General features: G+C 42.8%; 1 protein-coding gene across 12 annotated transcripts in view; it reads left to right on the top strand.

Moving 5' to 3' along the window:
- TMCC3 (transmembrane and coiled-coil domain family 3) overlaps positions 1-19,197 on the top strand; it is a 271,622-nt gene that overhangs the window by 203,953 nt on the left and 48,472 nt on the right. Inside the window, exon 1 of one of the 12 annotated variants that reach the window (XM_049093928.1) lies at positions 18,739-19,028. The exons of 9 other annotated variants lie outside the window; for them this stretch is intronic. The gene's annotated coding sequence lies outside the window, so the exon portion shown is untranslated. Of the gene's footprint in view, positions 1-18,738; positions 19,165-19,197 lie in introns of those variants that run through there. 2 more of the 12 variants (XM_049093921.1, XM_049093923.1) reach the window with 2 other exon arrangements.

Here is a 19,197-nt window from a genome sequence, read left to right as displayed (position 1 = left end):
GAGGTTAAAGCTGTTGTCTGTGTCCAGAAACTAACACTTAACATTTTGTAACCTGACCCAAGAGCATATTAAATGTGGAATGAATATGCTTGTATAGCATGTGCTTTCATTTGAGAAAGGCATCATGCTTGTAAAAAACTCCTGACTTAAGCAACACTCAGGTAATATTCGTTATATAAAGCCAGCCAAAGTTTACCTCCTATACTAAGCAATTTAGAGTTACTCACTGCATTGGCATGGCATCTCTTGGGTAAATGGGCACCAAAATTAAAGCAAGAGTCTTCTTTCATTCGTTTTTGTCTTGTTACCACCAGGAAGCTATGAGGGCTCTTATACCCAATCATTATCTGTTTCCAACCCTCAGAAATGCTCCACTGTTTGAGTGAATGAGAGCATATTAAATTATACCGTTGAGAAATTTGGCAGTCTGGCCACTTAAAATAATCTGATGGCAAGAAAGTTTTTTTTTTTTTTACATACTTAGAACTCAAATTAAGCTCTTATTTTTATTTTTATTTATTAAAATTTTTTCTTTGTTTATTAAGTAAACTCTCCAGCCAGTCTGGGGCTTGAACTCACGATGGTGAGATCAGGAGCTGCATGCTCCACAGTCTGAGCCAGATGGGTACCTCTAAGCTCTTATTTTTAAAAAAAGACTTAAGAGTTACAATGAGAGCTCTTCAGCCTTGTTGAAGTTTGAGGACAGTTGCAAACTGAGCCCACCATTCCAGCAGGCATTGTTTAGAGCTTTTATTTCTTTGGGCAAATAGGAAATGAATCAAATAGTTTTGTGTTTATGTGGCTATATTTAAGTGTTTGTGCCTTCTTAACCTTCCTTTTGAAATAATTTGTTGTACATGTGGGGTAATTTTAATGGTAACAGATTTGCTAAATAAGAATAATGCATACACTGTTGAAAGGGAGAGACACTAAATCCATACACAAAGATTATTTTAGGTTTTCTGACACTTTGGACATTTCAGAAATCACAGTTGTTTTGTTGGTAAATAATTCTTTAAAATAATTGCTCCTAAAAAAATAAAATAAAATAAAATAATAAAATAAAATAAAATAAAATAAAATAAAAATTGCTCCTAGGGTGGCTGGGTGGTGCAGTCTGTTAAAGCTTCGGATTCTTGGTTTCTGCTCAGGTCTGATCTCAGGATCCTGAGATAGAGCCTTGCGTTGTTGTCAGGGCTCTGCAGTCAGTGGGGAGTCTGCTTGAGATTCTCTCTCTCTCTCTCTCTCCCTGTGATCACCCCCAAAAGTCAATAAATCTTTAAAAAAGAAAAAAAAACAAAATAATTGCCCCTTAGTTTACACAATAGCTTAAAATGAGCCTGGATGTTTTTCGAGGGCACCTAGCTTATTAAATTCTCATTGGATTTTAATTTTCTTAAGCTTGTGCTTGCTTTGGTTGTTTAATTATGGTTGAAGTTAATGTTCTCTGGAAGTAAATGCAGTGACATCAGATTCCAAGCTTATTAGGTAATGGTCCATCAGAAACCACAACTTATACCATGTTTAAAAAATAAACCAGGTTCACAGGGGGGAGGTTGTTATAATCGTGGAAACCCATAACAAATCATTAACCACATAGTTCTGGTTAAATAGTAGACAGATTTATTTTTAATTACCAAATGCATCAGGTATGGAAATAACATTTTTAAAGTATGATACCCATTTACCTATGTCCTAGATTTAACAAAAATTTTGCCATGTTTGCATCATATTTCTGCCACTTGTTTTTAAGAATAAATGGCCCCAGATGCTGCTCCCTGGATGCCTTCTCCCTTCCTGTGCTCTCTGAGGTTTCCATAACCTGACATTGTTGTGTGTCATCCCTTTGCATGCTTTTATACATTGAATGAACCTATAAGAAATATATAGTATTGTTTCTTATATTGAATTTATATAAATGGCATCTCTTTTGTAACTTGCTATTTTTTTTCAGCATAGTGTTTTGTTTTATTATTTAAGCTTTTAGGGGTTTGAGTTTAAGCTTTATTTAAGTATTTTTTTATTTATATTTTTAAATTTAAATTAAATTTGCCAACATATAGTATAACACCCAGTGCTCATCCCATCAAGTACCTTCCTCAATGCCCATTTCCTATTTGCCCCATCCTCCCACTCACCTCCCCTTCTGCCAAACTTTTGTTTGTTTCCCAGACTTAGGAGTCTCTCATGGTTTGGCTTCCTCTCTTAATTTTTCCCACTCAGTTCCCCTCCTTTACTTACAATCCCTTTCACTATTTCTTATATTCCCCATATGAGTGAAACCATATGATGATTGTCCTTCTCCGATTGACTTACTTCACTTGGCATAATACTCTCCAGTTCCATCCGCATCGAAGCAAATGGTAGATATTTGTCCTTTCTGCTGGCTAGGTAGTATTCCATTGTATGTATAGACCACATCTTATTTATCCGTTCATCTGTCGAAGGACATCGTGACTCCTTCCACAGTTTGGCTATTGTGGACATTGCTGCTATGAACATTGGGGTGCAGGTGTTTCACTACATCTGTATCTTTAGGGTCTTTAGCGTAAATACCCAGTAGTGCAAGTGGGTTGTAGGGTAGCTCTATTTTTAACTTCTTGAGGAACCTCCACACTGTTCTCTAGAGTGGCTGTACCAGCTTGCATTCCCACCAACAGTGCAAGAGGGTTCCCCTTTCTCCACATCCTCACCAACATTTATTGTTTCCTGTCTTACTAATTTTCGTCATTCTCACTGGTGTGAGGTGGTATCTCTTGTGGTTTTGATTTGTATTTCCCTGATGGCAAGTGATGCGGAGCATATTTTTATGTGCTTGTTGGCCACGTCTATGTCTTCCTCTGTGAAATTTCTGTTCATGTCTTCTGCCCATTTCATGATTGGATTGTTTCTTGGGTGTTGAGTTTAATAAGTTCTTTATAGATCTTGGATACTAGCCCTTTATCTGATGATGTGTCATTTGCAAATATTTTCTCCCATTCTGTATGTTGTCTTTTAGTTTTGTTGACTGTTTCCTTTGCTGTGCAGAAGCTTTTTATCTTGATGAAGTCCCAATAGTTCATTTTTGCTTTTGTTTCCCTTGCCTTCATAGATGTATCTTGCAAGAAGTTGCTGTGGCCAAGTTCAAAAAGGTTGTTGCCTGTGTTCTCCTCTAGTATTTTGATGAATTCTTGTCTCATATTTAGGTCTTTCAACCATTTTGAATTTATCTTTGTATATGGCATAAGAGAATGGTCCAGTTTCATTATTCTGCATGTGGCTGTCCAATTATTTAAGTAATCTTTACACCCGTCATGGGGTTTGAACTCAGGGACCCGAGATCAAGAGTTGCATGCTCTTCCAGCTGAGCCAGCCAGGTGTCCCGCAGCATGGTGTTTTTAAAATTTGTTCTATTTCATTCTCATTTTTTAATTGCCGTACATTATTTCAGTATATGAATAAACCAGAGTGTGTTTGTAGCCTTTCTCCTAGTGCTAGACAGTTAGGTTGGTTCAGAGGTCTGTATGCTCGTGGGAGAGTTTCTCTGGGGAAGATGCCTAGAAGTGACATTACTGGGGCAGAGGAAAAAGAGTATCTTCACTTTTACCATCTGTTGGTAAGTAGCTTTGTGAAGTACTTGTACTCACAAGACTAATTTGTTAAAGCCTACATTTTAATATATGTTACAGGACATTTTCATTATGATACTAGTTTTTGTGTGGGTGTTAAATAGTATTTGCTTCAAGTTTGTGTGCATTTTAATTTTGCCTGCAAGGAAATATAAAGTTACTTTGAATTTACTGGTGGGCAGTTTTTTGTACCTTGCCAAGAACTTAGCATCTTTATTCTTGTTAATGTCTGTAAAAGTTGATGTGTCAGTATTTTATTTATTGAGATATTATTTACATACAGTAAAACTCCCTCCTTTAGGTGTATAGTTATATGAATTATGACACAGTCTTGTAACTACCACCCAATTAAGATAGAGTATTTCCATCACCCCCAGAAAATTCCCTTTTGTACCCTCTTGTCCCCAGCAGCCATTGATCTGATTTCTGTTGTCGTGATTTTGTCTTTTCCAGAGTACACTATAATTGGAATTAGTATGTAGCCTTTTTGAGTGTGGCTTCTTTCACTTAGCATAATGCTTTTACCATTCTTCAATGTTGCCTGTGTCAGTACTGTATTCTTTTTTTTGTTTTTTTGTTTTTGTTTTTTTTTTAACTGTATTCCTTTTTAGCGATAAGTAGTATTAGTATGTTTTGGGGAGTACTGAAGTATGCAAGTATGAACAGAGATGAAAAATGACTTAAATTCCATGCTTCTTGTGTGACTGAATTTATCCGTTTTTCTCATGTCACTACTACAGCATTATGGAAAGTTTAGAGCATCAGTTTTTACAGTTAGAAAGGACATTAATTTGTAATCCTGTTACTTTTCAAATGTTTTATTCCTTCAGAAATTTAAAAAAACATGCATGAAATTAGTGTTCTAGGTCTTAACCTAGGGTCTGTGGTTTTTGTATATTTGCATGTATTTCTTGAGGAGAAGTTCCATAACTTTCTTTGGAATGGTTCTTACTGGTGGCAGATGACCTTTAAAAAAGACGAAGGACAGTCCCGGTGGCCCAGTGGTTTAGCGCCACCTCTGGCCCGGGGTGTGATCCTGAGGGCCTGGGATCAAGTCCCACATCGGGCTCCCTGCATGGAGCCTGCTTCTCCCTCTGCCTCTCTCTCTCTCTCTGTCTCTGTCTCTCTGTCTGTCTCTCTCTCTGTGTCTCTCATGAATGAATGGATAAAATCTTTAAAAAAAAATAAAAAAGACAAAGAACCACAGGTCTAATGTAAGCTCTTGTTTCAGAATTAAAAACATCAAATGTATAGAAGTATATTTGTTGATATGTCAGTGGGTCGTGCTTTTATGTTAATTGAAAAAATTTCTAAAATATTTGCCCAGAAAACTCATTTTTGAGCAAATAGAATATTGATAGAGCTAGCCTAAGTAAGTGGCTCTGTCCACACTGTGACAAAGCCTTTACATAGGTTATGACATTCTTACAACAGCGCCGAAATGGAGGTACAGTCATCCTCGTTTTATGGACGGAGACCAGAGGCTCAGACCGGTAAATGACTTGTGCAGGATCACACCACCAAGACGTGAGAAGTGTGGGACTTGAACCCGGCTGGGTCTGCATTCCAGAGCCCCTGCCCCCTAACCATTGGGTGAACTGCTTCAGCATCTGAAGGGATAGTGACACAGACACCCAAGTGTAGACACCAGTTATCTCTGGGTAGTAAAATAAATGGGTACTTGGTTTTCCTTCCTCTGCTTGTCAGTATTTTCATAGCTTTTCTATAACAAACATATTTGCAATGAAATGTAGCTACCTGATGAGAACCTTTATCTTGAGAAGGTAAATCACATCAGTGCTATAACTTTCTGATTTACCTGTTGTTTTGCCCTGGATCTGGGGAAGGCTCAGTGGTCAAGACTCAGGACTACAGTGATGGAAACCAGTAGTAGGGCTGTGCTGTAGATACCCTCAAGCTACACACCCTAGAGCACCAATCTAGAATTCTCCCCTGGCTTTTTTCTCACCCAGCGCCTATTTGAAACAGGCTAGGAGCAGTCGGCTGCCTCATCCCAGAGCCCCCTTCGTTGTCCTGCGTGCTTCCCTGTCTGCCCAGTGCTCCTCTAGGCCCCGAGGTCAGTGGGACGGGGGCACTGCTCTTGGGGACCTCGGGCTGGGGAGGACAGCCTGCAGACAGATGATGATAGCGCTCCAGGGAGCCCTGGCCTCACATGGACCCTTCTGGAAAGAACTGATCCAGAGCCCGCTCTGGGAGGCTCCAGACCAGAAGGTGTAGGTGTCAGCTGTTCAGCCTTTCCGGCCCATCCTCCCTTCTCACACGCTGCTGCGGGGTTGTTCCCGATAGTTGTTTATAGGATGCTGTTGGCAGAGGAGGACAGATGGTACCGATCTCGCAGATTTCAGTTCACCTCTGATTAGCCCTTTGGAATGTATTTTGTGTATGTATATGCTGTCCTCATGCAGAGGAAATACTAAGTCATGGGCGTCACAGATAGCTTCTTTGATTTCACTCGGAAGGATGCTGCAGAAAAGGGAGGAACAGAGCTGTTAATTGTCATGGCAACCAGCAGGTTTTTATAGTGGAACGTTGCCTTCGTAACCTAAACCAGTCACCTTTTTTCTCACTAAAGAAAACAGACTGACGTAAACTCAGGGAAGTATAGTACATTTCTCAGCAGGGTTTTATTTGCTTCTCAGAAACAGCTTTGCAATGACTTCAGTTCCTTCATAGACTTTCAGAGCTGAAAGGCACCCCAGTGCTTTATAGAACTTTATGAAGTCAGATGCTTATGAATTCCGATGATGATGATGATGTCACCCCATTTCTACTCCTACCCCCCACCCGGTCTAATACACATGGCCAAGACTTCTATAAGGGGCTAGAATGAGGATGAGTTTGGAATTTGGCAGACACGCACTGGCACAGGCTCCTTCCTAGAGAAGAGTATTGCACTCACCATCCTTTGAAGACTTCTGCTCTTTTGCCCTGTGTGATCCTGTCGGGCTTGCTTCTTCACTGTCCATCACTCTGTAGACTCAGGAGATGCTGAGATATACGGCTCTGGGCCCACTGGTCCTAATGTGCTTCCTTGAACAGTAACATCAAGATTAATGGTACCTGTGTCCCTACACCTGTGGCACAGAAAAGGAGTCACTTAGGCACCTTTTCATGGCACTGGATTTAAGAATGAGTTCCCTTGCAAACCTTGGGTTGGTTTCTTCCTACCCCTACTGTGCAGTTGTCTCCTCTTGACTCCCTTTCACCACATCAGGAGTGTGGTATGTGGAAGAGCCCATTCATAAGCAGCCCAGGTATGAATCCTGCCCATAACCATTCTGCTTTCAGCCTAATTCATGCTCAATTCAAATATGAATTGAGCACCTACTATGTGCCAGGCATCCCAGAACCAAAACAAAAATCACTCTCTTATATTCTGGTAAGGCAAGGTAGACAGACCAGACTGGTAGGTAAAATATACGGTATGTTAAATGATGGCAAGTACAGTGTTCAAACTCAAATCATAGTAAGGGGGCTGGGGATGCCCCAGGGGTGAAGGTAGAAAGAAGTAGTTGTAAATAGGAACCTCAAGGAAAGCTCTTCCCAGAGACGTCATTGAGGGAGGATCTGAGGAAGTAAGCTCTACAGCTCTGTATGGGGAATTGCATTCCAGGGAGAGGGGACACCAGGACAGGAGTATACCTGTTGTACCTGAGGCGCATCAAAGAAGTCATGTGGCAGGAGCAGAGTGAGTAAGGACACGAGGTCCAAGGGGTAACGGGAGGCCTTGGCTCCTGGATTAAAGGTGGGTGTGAGCTGGTGTAGAGAGACCCTTGGGGTGTGGTGACAGTGCCTTGGATGAGGACGCTGGCAGTGGAGGTGATGGGAAGTGGTCAGATTTTCAAATATTTCCTCAATCCATTTGAGCCAGTTTCCTCATGTAAAAAAATAAGTATAATTCTTTCCTTAGAAGGGTGTCGAAGGCTTCTAAGATGATGGACTGAAAGGGTCTTCCATGACACTCGTTCTCACCTACAACCTGACTTGGGTGCCCCCCCCGCAACCCAGCCCATGCCCAAGTCTGTTTTGAGCCTTCATATTCCTGTCCTTGTGGTTCACTTGTCTCTCTCCACACCAGAAAGTCAGTATCTCCTGTGCTTGGCCCAAAATGCACAGTGTTTGGATAGATAGAGAAATGGAAAGAAGGAAGAAAAGAATGAAGTAAGAGTTTCATGCATAGATACTAGTGCCATGTTTGGGTTTATATACTCCAACGGGTAACATAACAGGACTTTCTTTCCAGAGTTCATTGTTTAAGGACATCAAATGACAAGACATTGGCTACATTTGCTATTAAAAGAAGTCTAATTAGGAAGATGTGTACACGTATTTTCACATTTTAAAATTTATCTTTTCCCTGCTCTTGGCTTATAGAGAGGTGTTTGTTCAGAGACGCTAATTGGTGTTTTTACTTAGGTGTTTTTTAAGAATAAAGAGGTCATTAGCAGATTTCCTCAACAGTCTAAGGAAATCTTTCTTGAACATTTTATTATGAAAACTTTCGAATGCATATAAAATGTAGAGATAGTAACAACTTAAGTTAACACTAGCTTAATATACAGATAATCTGAATCAGTTCAGGGAAAGTTTTTTTTTTTTTTTTTGCATTTGCAATGCTTCTGTTACCTGTTACAATGTGAAAAGGCTCAATTTGTTAACTCTCCTGTTAGAAAAATTCTGTGTATGACACTTTCTTTCACTGGGAGACCCTTTGACCTTCATTTGGAAATGCTGCATCATTTACATTTAAAGTCAGGGTTGAATTGTGTCCCCTCAAAAAGGTATATTGAAGTTTGTGATGTTGTGATTTACAATAGGAAATATAGTTGACCCTTGAACAATGCAGGGTTAGGGGCACCAACACTCCCCTTCCCACAGTGGAAAATCCACATGTAACTTTGGTTCCCCCAAATAACTACAGGTGCCCTATTATTGATGGGAAGCCTTCCTGATAATCTAAACAGTCGATTAACACATATTTTATAGGTTATATGTATTACATATTGTATTCTTACAATAAAGTAAGCTAGAGAAAAGAAAATGTTACTAAGAAAATCCTAAGGAAGAGAAAATACATATACGCAGTACCACACTGTAAAAAATCCACATGTAAATGGACTTGCGTCATTCCAGCTCCTCTTGTTCAAGGGTCAACTGTATATATTTGGTCTTTGTTTCCATCTCCAACACAAAGCTCCTAAAACCTAGAGAATTTCCTAAGTGACTGTAATGATAAAAATGAAATGAGTGTCTTTCGTTATTTATATATAGCAAGCCCTGTTCAGACGCAGTCAAGTTTGCTGATTAGGTGACATTTGGAAAGCCCTTAAGGATGGGGCTGGTTGCCAGGGGAACCAACCTTGATTAGAAGATTGAAATTTTCAGTTCCCGCCTCCCATCTCTGGGGAGGGAAGAGGGGCTGGAGGTTGATGTAATCGCCAATGGCCAGTGGTTTAATCTCACATGGATTCATAATGAAGCCTCCATAAAACCCCGGAAGGTTGGGGTTTGGAGAGATTCCAGGTTGATGAACACATGGAGATTCATGGAGTGTGGCTCCCAGAGAGCCTTTCCCTGGACCTCACCTTGTGCATTTGGCTGTTCCTGAGTTATATCCTTTAAACTAGTAATCGAGTAAACGTCTTCCTGCATCTGTGAGCCACTCTAGCAAATTAATGGAAGCCAAGGAGAAAGTGATGGGAACCTCCAGTTTCTAGCCAGTGGGTCAGAAACACAGGTAACAATCTGGACTGGGGATTGGTGGCCGAAGCAGGGGTTGACAGGCTTGCAGTACTGAAGCCTTAACCTGTGTGATCTGATGGTGTCTGATGGTAGATAGTGTCAGAGTTGAGTTGAATTGTAGGGTACCCAGCTGGGGTTGGAGGATTGTGTGGTGGAGTAGTGTGAGAGAAGACACAGGAGTGAGTTTGTCCTTTACAAAGCCCTCCCAGTACCTCAGAATAGGATCTTGCTTGGAAATAGGGTCTTTACAGAAGGAACCAAATCAAAATGAGGTCATTAGGATGGTCTATGGCTCAATATGACTGGTCTCTTTATAAAAAGAGGGGATTTGGAGACAGGTGTGCACACAAGGAAGGTGATGTGAAGACCCAGGGGGAGCACCTGTGGTGTGAGGACTGACTGATGATTGGTGTGATTTATCTGCAGGCCAAATGAGTGCCTGATGAGACTACCAGAAACTGGAAGAGAAGCCTGGAATGCTTCCTTCCCTGGTGCCTTCAGAGAGAGCATGGCCCTGCTGACCCCTTGAATTCAGGCTTCCAGAACTGAAATAAGAAGTATCTATTGTTTTAAGTCACCCATCTGTGGTATAGTCCCAGGAAACTGATATAGTCTGTCATCGTGTTTCCTATTGACTAAAGAAGCACTAATACCTGGGCCCAGCATGAGTAGAAGAACAGAAGGTCTTGAAATCTCAAGATAGTACTTGGTTAGCAGCTGGTTATCTCTGTGATCTCCCAGATATGGTTACGTTAATATTCTTTGCCATCCAAATAAATACGTCATTTAAAATTGTTGCAAACCCATGGAAGTTCCAAGAATATGCCTGTGGAGCCATTTTGAAAAACCAAGGTGTAGGAGTAAGAGAAATAGCCCAGACTGGTTTTGAGTTCAGATCCTCTCTCTGCCGCTTGACCACCTGCATAATTCTTGTGTCTGTTCCACACCTGTAGAATGGGAATAATTCTTATCTCCCCTGTGGACTGTGAACTAGAGGTCATGAAAACAGTCTAGCATCAATACTTGCATGTAGCAGGGGCTCAGAAATCGGTTGAGGAATGGAGACTGGGGTGAAGGGTAGAATCAGATGAAGGAAGCTTGAAAAGATTCTGCTAGAGTAGGATAGGTCCTGGCCTGGGAGTCAGGTGGGGTCTGACTCCCCTGGTTTGAACACTGAGAGGTTTTCATCCAAGTGATTTTCGACCTCGAGGGGGCTGCAAGAGAGCATCTGGTTCAGGCATGAGCGTTGTTTCCTTAATGAGGCACACTCTCCAGAGACCAGCAACCTGTCCCAGGTCAGGCAGTCTTGTCACTTGAGCTTTCTTACTTAAACAGGACAACCAAAAACAAACCAAAAACTGGTTGTGTCTTTTTTTTCCCCTTTTTGTTCTTTTAAATAACAGCTTTATTGAGATATTAATGCACATACAATTCCCTCATTTAAAAGTGAACGACCGGGAACACCTGGGTGGCTCAGTGGTTGAGTGTCTGCCTTTGGGCTCAGGTCGTGATCCCAGGGTCCTGGGATCAAATCCAAAGTCAGGCTCCCCGCAGGGAGCCTGCTTCTCCCTCTGCCTATATCTCTGCCTCTCTATCTGTGTCTCTCATGAATGGATAAATAAAATCTTTAAAAAATAAATAAAAAATAAAAATAAAAAAATAAAAGCGTATGACCTCATGATTTTTAGTGTATCTACAGAGTTGTGCAATCACCACAATCCATTTTAGAACATTTTCATCACCCCCAGAAACAAACTCCATACTCATTAGCAGTCACTCTCCATTTCCTCCCTTCCCAAACCCCAGCCACAAATTTTACTTTCTTTGCCTCTGAATTTGCCTGCAGTCCCTCTCCATTTCCTCCCTTCCCAAACCCCAGCCACAAATTTTACTTTCTGTGCCTCTGAATTTGCCTGTCTGGACATTTCCTGTAAATGCAATCAGCTGTAATGTTGTCTTTTGTGTCTGGCCTCTTTCAGTATAAAGTGTCCAAGCTTCATCCGTGTTGGAGCACTTGTCAGCATGTCACTGCTCTTTATTGCCAAATAACCTTCCGTTGTATGGCTGTCCCACATGCTGTCGATCCACTCATCAGCTGACAAACATTTGGGTTGGTTGATTCCAGTTTGGGGTTCTTGGTATTCATATATTGCCATAAACATCCATGTATACGTTTTTGTGTGGCATATGCTTTCCTTTGTCTTGAGTCTGTGCCTAGGAGAATTGCCGGCTCCCCTGGGAGTTCTGGGCTCTACCTTTTGAGGATCTGAGTGTCTTCCCAGCATCTATACCAGTTTGCATTCTTACCACATCCCCACCCACTGTGGACGAGCACTCTAGTTTCTCCACATCTTCACCAGCGCTTCTCACTACCTGTCTTCTGATTCCAGCCCTTCCGGCAGGTGTGAAATAGCATCTCTTTGTGGTCTTATGTTGGTTTTTGACATTTCTTTGAATGGAAGTAGTTGTAGTCATTATATGATGAGATAGTTGAATGTCTCTAGCTGAAAAGGCTGGTATGATTAATAATATAACTTTTAAAATAACTTCCATGCTTTTATATATCCCTTCTTTAATTCTCCCCCCTTTTTTAAGTAAGCTCTACACCCAGCTTGGGGCTTGAACTCATGGCACTGAGATCAAGAGTTGCATGCTCTTCTGACTAAGCCAGCCAGGTGCCCCCAAATTCTTTCTTACTCTAGTCGTTTCTTGAAGCCAGTTATGCAAAACCAGTGTTGGGTAAAATAATTGTGAGTTTGCATGGCATGGCTTTTACTTCATTACTAAAATTGCCCAAGACCAGGCACCTGGAGCTTCAGAGTTCTCCCCACTGCAGAGTCCATGGTTGGAAGGCCTAGTTAGCAGCCAGTCTTTTGAGGAATGGTAATACATGTCTGGCCTCTTGTAATCTTATTTAAGGGGCCATAGCATTTACTAATGATTCTCCCACGGGTTAGCTGCTGCCTTGCAGATACGGTACTTATTATAAATGGGTACAGCGAGACCCTTTGGGCCAGTACAGATAGACTCTGTGCTGTTTTTACAGACAAGCTATACAGGCTGCGAATTCTCTCGAAGAGAACAAGACGCTGAACAAAAGGCATAGCACCTGTGAAGCCAGAAATGAATGTTGGTTGAATGATGAGCTTTGGCTTTGGAAGGCAGACGCTGTTCTAGCATGGCAGCTGGAGCAAGCCGTTAAGCTCTCAGAGCCCTGGTACCTTATTTGTAAGAGAGATATGGGAGCGCTCTGTGGCTGGGTTCCCACGAAGACGTGAAAGTGCCTGGCACGTGGTAGGCACTCCGCAGATGTTAATTCTCTTTCAAGTCACTCTGCTGTTAGTCTTACATTCTTTTCTGCAGGTTTAGTCCAGCCCCAGATATGACAGATTGTAGGATCAGCTTATCTTTACAGAGAAAGAAAAGGCTTTTTGGCAAAAATTAAGTATTAATGGAATGAATATTGCAAATTGGTAGCTGCTGATTGACATGTTTGCTAAGCAGGTACTCAAATTTAAGGAAGCTTGCCTAGAATTAAAAACAAAAAAAAGGAAGAAATCCTAAGAACAGTTTTACCCCCTTTGCCAGGTACTTATTTACACAATTGTCTTCTATGGAATGTCCCAGCTGAAAAATTTTTATAAAACACTGGCTAGCTTTGTCCCAAGAGTTCAAGTTAGCCTGCATGAAAGCTTAGCCTCAGTGGATGTAAAAGGGTTGGGTCCTTTTTTGGAGCCTCTTTGCTTTGAGGTTTTTTTTTTTTTTTTTTAATAAGAAAGGGCTGTTCTTTTGGTCACTGGGTCTTTTTTTAGATTCGCAGTGAAGTCATAGTAACAGGCTCCATGTCTGACTGGGTTCCATGGCAACAGAGGGTTGTGACTTTATTAGAGAAGAGTCGAGCATGCCAAGAAAGATAAAAATCGGGAGTATGGAAAGTGACCAGATGAATGTGTTTTTTTGGATGGTGTGCCCTGGAACAGAACGGTTCCCCGACTTGGCATCAGTCCCCGTTACAAATTTGAATCCCACTGGGTTATCATTAGGTCATAGGGATCAGCGCTTATTTCCAAAGGATCTGCCTGCATCTTTGCTTTTGTTCGTTCATTCATTCTTTTTTTTTTATATCTTGGTATATTAAAAAAGAAATCAAAACAGTAATCGTAAGAACCTAACCGGAGACGATTCTCTGATTTCAAAGGTAGAAAAGAAATTTAGCTCATTCTTCAGGAAACTGATTACAGCTGTAAATTGTGAGACCATGTGGGAGGGCCAATTAGAGGCAATTATAACTCGATTGAACTCCCTCTGAATTAAAACTTGCTGTGTGCATTCCCGGCTGGGGGTTCTATCCCCCCCCCCCCCCCCCCCCCCCGTTGAGGGGTGTGGAGAGACGGGTTCCAGGATGCCTGGTAGCATCCCTGTAGGAGACGCCCACGGCAAGATGCAGGCTGAGGCTCTAACCCAAAGTGTGTGTTTAATCGGGAGTCCTTTTTGCTTGAGGTCCTCACATTTGGCGAAGAAAGAACAAGATTTTCGAATCCTCCTCACCTGGTTATGAATGTGTAGCGCTGTCTTTACTTTTCTATCCCCTGTGCTGTTTTTCTCTGTCTCCTCCTCCTGATACTGAAAGTGGAGAAACTCCAAAGGGCGGGTGGAGGTTCTGACATGCCTCCTGGGATCAGACGTCGTGAGTCACTCACGTCCAGCCTCGTCATGATGAATCAGAACCTGCACAGGTACTCACGATAAACATTAATAAGTACTGTTGGTCTAAGAGGAAAAGATTAGCTCACCAGATTTTCGGTGTCCCAGCTATCATTAATCAGGTATTAAGTCCTTAGGGAAATTATTTAAGTTTATTGCGCCTTGGTTTCTTTATCTTAAAAATGACCTGAATTGATATGTCCCGGTTTAAACATCCCTGTTTATAGGGATAACTTGGGGCATTGGTTTAACACATGAAACCTTTATTAGAGATTTTTGATTCACTAAGTCTGAGGTGGGGCTGGGTGGCAGGGGCCTGAGGTGATCTTACAATTGGATGTTCAGGCAATACCAGACTGGCTTAGTAGTTATGAAACTTTACTTGGGCATAAGAATAGAGTGGAGGTGGGAGGGAGACGGGAGGCTGTTGAATGCTCATCTGCAGGTTCTGCCCCTGCACCACTGGTCTAGGCAGGGCCCAGGAATAATTTGAAAACACTGTTTGAACTCCCTCCCAGCCCCAAAGATGACTCTTCCCCATATTGCCCCTGACAACCCCAAATGAGCCGGAAGTCTTGGGTGGATGGCCAGGCCTGAAGGGTTCTGCATATACCCAGTGCTAGCTCCAAATTCCGTATCACTTTTTAAAAAGATTTTATTTATTTATTCATGGGAGACAGAGACATAGGCAGAGGGAGAACCAGGCTCCCTGTGGGGAGCCCGATGTGGAACTCGATCCTGGGACCCCGGGATCACATTCTGAGCCAAAGGCAGACGCTCAGCCACTGAGCCACCCAGGTGCCCCCCCTCCATATCACTTTTTTAAAAGGCTATTTGTTTTAGGGGCACCTGGGTGGCTCAGTCAGTTAAGCATCCAACTCTTGATCTCAGCTCAGGTCATGATCTTGGATCATGAGATCCAGCCCCACTTTGGGCTCTGTGCTGAGCATGGAGCCTGCTTGAGGTTCTTTTTCTCCCTCTGCCCTCCCCACCTCCCCCCACCTTCGTGCTCTCTAAATAAATTTAAAAAATCATTTTTAAAAAGTTATTTGTTTTAGAATCTTGGAGTGTGCAATAGCAAACACCTTTGTTCACAGAATTTTTAGTCTGTGCTGCGTTGTTTCCTATGGATAAGACTCAGTATTTGCTAAACATAGTTACTTCCTATGTGCACGAGGCAGTACCAGCAACATAGGGCTTAGCCTGGGGAAGTTGTTTGAAGCACAGAGACTGGACTCCCAAACCCAAAGATTCAGTAAGTCCTATAAAGAGACTGGGCATCAGTCTTTTTTTTTTTTTTTTTTTTTTTAATTTGAGGGTGTGTGTGTATTTTAAGGTTTGACAAAGGTGGGTTTCTCACCCCAATTTTCAGAGTAAAATGGATTTTAAGTGTAAACACATGTTTAGCACAAGGTCCATAGTTAAATCAAGCCATTTAGATTATAGAAGGGTCTGTAACACATATAGCAGGTGCTTGAGGGGAAAAAAAACTGATCTTTTGAGACTTTTAAGAGTTCCTACAGTTTAATGATAAAATCATTAGCTGTTGGAGCAAACACATTTTAATGTGTATCTGCTCTCTTGAGTTTCTATTTGTGCCTTGTTTGTTTTATTTCCTGTTTAACAGAGATTGAATAACACTGTTAAATGAAGAATTTAGTAGCACTTTAAGCCTAAATTATGAAGGTTCACTTTTTTCCCCTATTAGCTAACTTAAAGAATGCAAGTTTATAGGAAAAAGATCCTATAAAGGACATAAGGTAGAAAATGTTCTAACATATGATCTTTATACCCAGAGATAAGCACTGTTACATTTTTTATATATCCTTACAGAAATGTTTTCTGTACAAATGTATATATCCATTATTTATTTAATCAATCTCTTATTGATATACAACTTAAGTTCCTTCTAGGGTGATTTTTTATTTTTACCCATGTTTATTTGCTTTGCAGTACTGTACTGAATATTTTTGTACATCTTTTTTCTGTAACCATATATGGTTAAATTTCTAAAAGCAAAATTGTTGGGTCAAGGAATATGTGTCTTTTAAATAAGGAAAGATGGGAACAGAATGTTTTTTCAAAGTTTGACCAATTTAACTGATAAAATCTGTCTCAGCGCTCAGGGACCAAAGCGCCCTCTCAAACTGATCATGCTTGAACGAACCAAGCCACATGTGCTCATGTGGAAGATATCCAGGAATAAAACAAGTTCCGAAGACTATAGCTCTGAATTGAATCATTCTCTATGTTTAATCCAAATGATTAAACTAAATACTATAGAACCCGGAGGCCATGATCAAGTAATTTTGTATCAGAAACTCGATTAGTAATTTTGAGATATTTATGACACAGACATGAAGTGAGTGTGTAGAGCTGGGCTGTGGCTGAAAGCATGAGTGTCAGAAGCTACCAGGGAAGGACCAGGAAGGAAGGAGGAGGTGGTTGTGAATGTGTTTTAGCAAGTAAGTTGGCAATACCAGAAAATGTCCAGTGACCAACATATATACTCAGACCAGGAAGGCAGCCACAAAAATAGGTAAGACAAATCGGAGCTCAAATTTGAAGGCAAAACCAGAAGAAAACTGAAGGAGCTTGGCTATGTGGAATTGAATTCTGTATGCCTTGGTGGGCAGTCTGATTTTTAAATCATATTGTAGTTTTTAAATGTTCATTCTACAAGTCATAAATAGAATATGTAAAATGAGTCCAGGGAAAATATATTTTTCTTACATAAAAAGTATGGTATTGATTTAACATTTAGTTTAAGGTAAGATCCATTTGCTAGATTTATTTTTAACATTTGTTTAAGACCTTTACCTGAACTGAGCGAGAGGGTAGAGGCTACGTGATATTAACTTTGGCAGACACTCTTCCTCTGAATATTACAGTATAGTTTTACGTAGAGAGTAAAGTTCTGTTACGTGGACTAGGCTTTTTTATACTGACAGCATTCTCTTTTCCAAACCCCAGTGCCCTTTTTGTCTTCCATCACACACACCCCGCAACACAGAATTAAATCGATACCCCTAAAACCACTCAACATTTTTGAAATCTTTGCATTTGTTATTTGACGTGAAGGCAGGAAACCTCAGGTCCTCTGACCGTTCTGGCCTGATTTTTCATGCGACTTATGGCAATTCAAATATTTGAGAATCTGTTCATACAAGGAAGGTCAAAAGGGATTTAAAGACGAATGACTGGCAGCAGGAAAGCTTGTAACCTGTAGCAGGGTTAGTACTTGAATTATCATAACACGAGGCAGTATATAATCACAAAAGGGCAAGAGAGAAATATGAAATACCTTGTGTCTGGTATGACATCAGGGCCTTTTCTGATTTCATTAATTTCTAGGAGGAATTTCCTCAGATGAGACCAAAGTCTCCAAAAGATGAATTTCCTTACCCAAGGTCATATAGCTACTAAATGGCAGCGGGGATTTGATCAGATCTGCCTAACCTTTAAAGTCTGTGTGCATCCCCTCAGTAAGTGGCCAGGCACTATTGCTGGCCGCTCCAGGCCCGTGTCGCCAGCCCCTTCCTGTCTCCGAGGGTTCACCTGGACACCTGTGCTTGGATGTCCCACAGGAACCTCAGATCCACCCAAGTCTGAAGCTGACCCCTCCTCCGTGCCCAGTGTCCTCCTCCTGCCTCTCTCTAGTTTTCTGTCTCGTGAAGGATCTCAGGGGCCACCAGAAGGAACGAGAGTGAATTGGGGTTTTTCGCCCTTTTGGTCTCCTGTCCCGTTGGTGCCTCTTTCTGATGCTGCCCCCTGGGTGTACCCCAGGCCCTGTTCTCTCCTTCCCGTACTGCCCTCTCCGGCCTTTGCCCACTCTTTTTTTTTTTTTTTTTTAATTTTTATTTATTTATGATAGTCACACAGAGAGAGAGAGAGAGAGAGAGAGAGAGAGAGAGAGAGAGGCAGAGACATAGGCAGAAGGAGAAGCAGGCTCCATGCACCGGGAGCCCGACGTGGGATTCGATCCCGGGTCTCCAGGATCGCGCCCTGGGCCAAAGGCAGGCGCCAAACCGCTGCGCCACCCAGGGATCCCATGCCCACTCTTGCCTGAGACTCCTCCAGCAGATGCCACTGTGTCCACCTGGATTGCTCCCTCGGAGGGACTTGTCTGAAACTGGGATCTGGTTCTCCTAATCCCAGTAGCACCTGCCTCGTGGCCTATGGGAGGAGATCTGAACACCCTAGCCCGATTTCATGGGAACCCTTGAGGTCTGATCCCTGTCTTTCGACCCCTTCTGCCTTCTTTGCCTCACCCTGAGTCCTCCAAGTCCTTCCCTGCTGTGTGGCTGAACGGCTCAGATTCACCCCGAGTGACAGGTCTCTCTCTTCCAGCTGTGCATCCCCCTCGTCCCCTTGCCCATCCCTCCTCGCTGCTCCCCCCCCCCACCCCGTGCTGCCGTCGGGCACCAGCACACCCCTGGCACTCATCAGAGGCCACCGTTTTTGCCCGGTGACTAGGCTAGTCCGACGGCTGGGGCAGGGGTGCTGAGCCCGCTCGCTGTGCCTGACACGCAGAGGCACCAGGGAGCGTCTGTCCCATGAATGATGCGACAGAGCAGAGTCTCCCGACTCCCCTCACTGCTCCCTTCCCCAGGCCCTGGGCCCATTTGCCGCTGGCGTCACCATCATTCGTGTTGCTGTTTCCTATGCTCGCTTCACCGCTTTGCACGGACTCTGCCCAACCAGAGATAGTCCGATGGAGCTTTCGTCATCGGCGAGCGAGGTGTGCCGGGCTGCGGGTCTTCGGGTGTTTGGGGTCCGCCCCCCTGCAGCGGGCCCTCCCCTGTGCCGCTCCACGCTGTGCGGCCCGGCGCTGGGTTGAACAGGGCGTGTTACTGCCGGCCCTTGTACTGGTTGCCGTGCGGGGCGTGGAACTTCCCCGAGGCGAACCCGGGAATACCCAGAGACCTGTGGGCAGTGTCTCCAAAGTCCACGGTGAGTCACACGACGGGGCCTTCGGAGTACCTGGCCTGCCTGCCGGCCTCACCCGCACACCCCAGGCAGGAAGGTGAGCTGAAAGGTGAGCTGCTCGAGGGCCCTGGGCTGCTGTCTGATTTGTTGTGTGGTGTTGGTAAGTCTCTTCACCCGCTCTCCCACGCCAGCC

Source organism: Canis lupus, chromosome 15, assembly GCF_003254725.2.
Source record: "Canis lupus dingo isolate Sandy chromosome 15, ASM325472v2, whole genome shotgun sequence".
NCBI classification, from domain to species: Eukaryota; Metazoa; Chordata; class Mammalia; order Carnivora; family Canidae; genus Canis; species Canis lupus.
The sequence above is the reverse complement of the archived record's forward strand: the minus strand, read 5'-3'. Positions and strand labels throughout refer to the sequence as shown.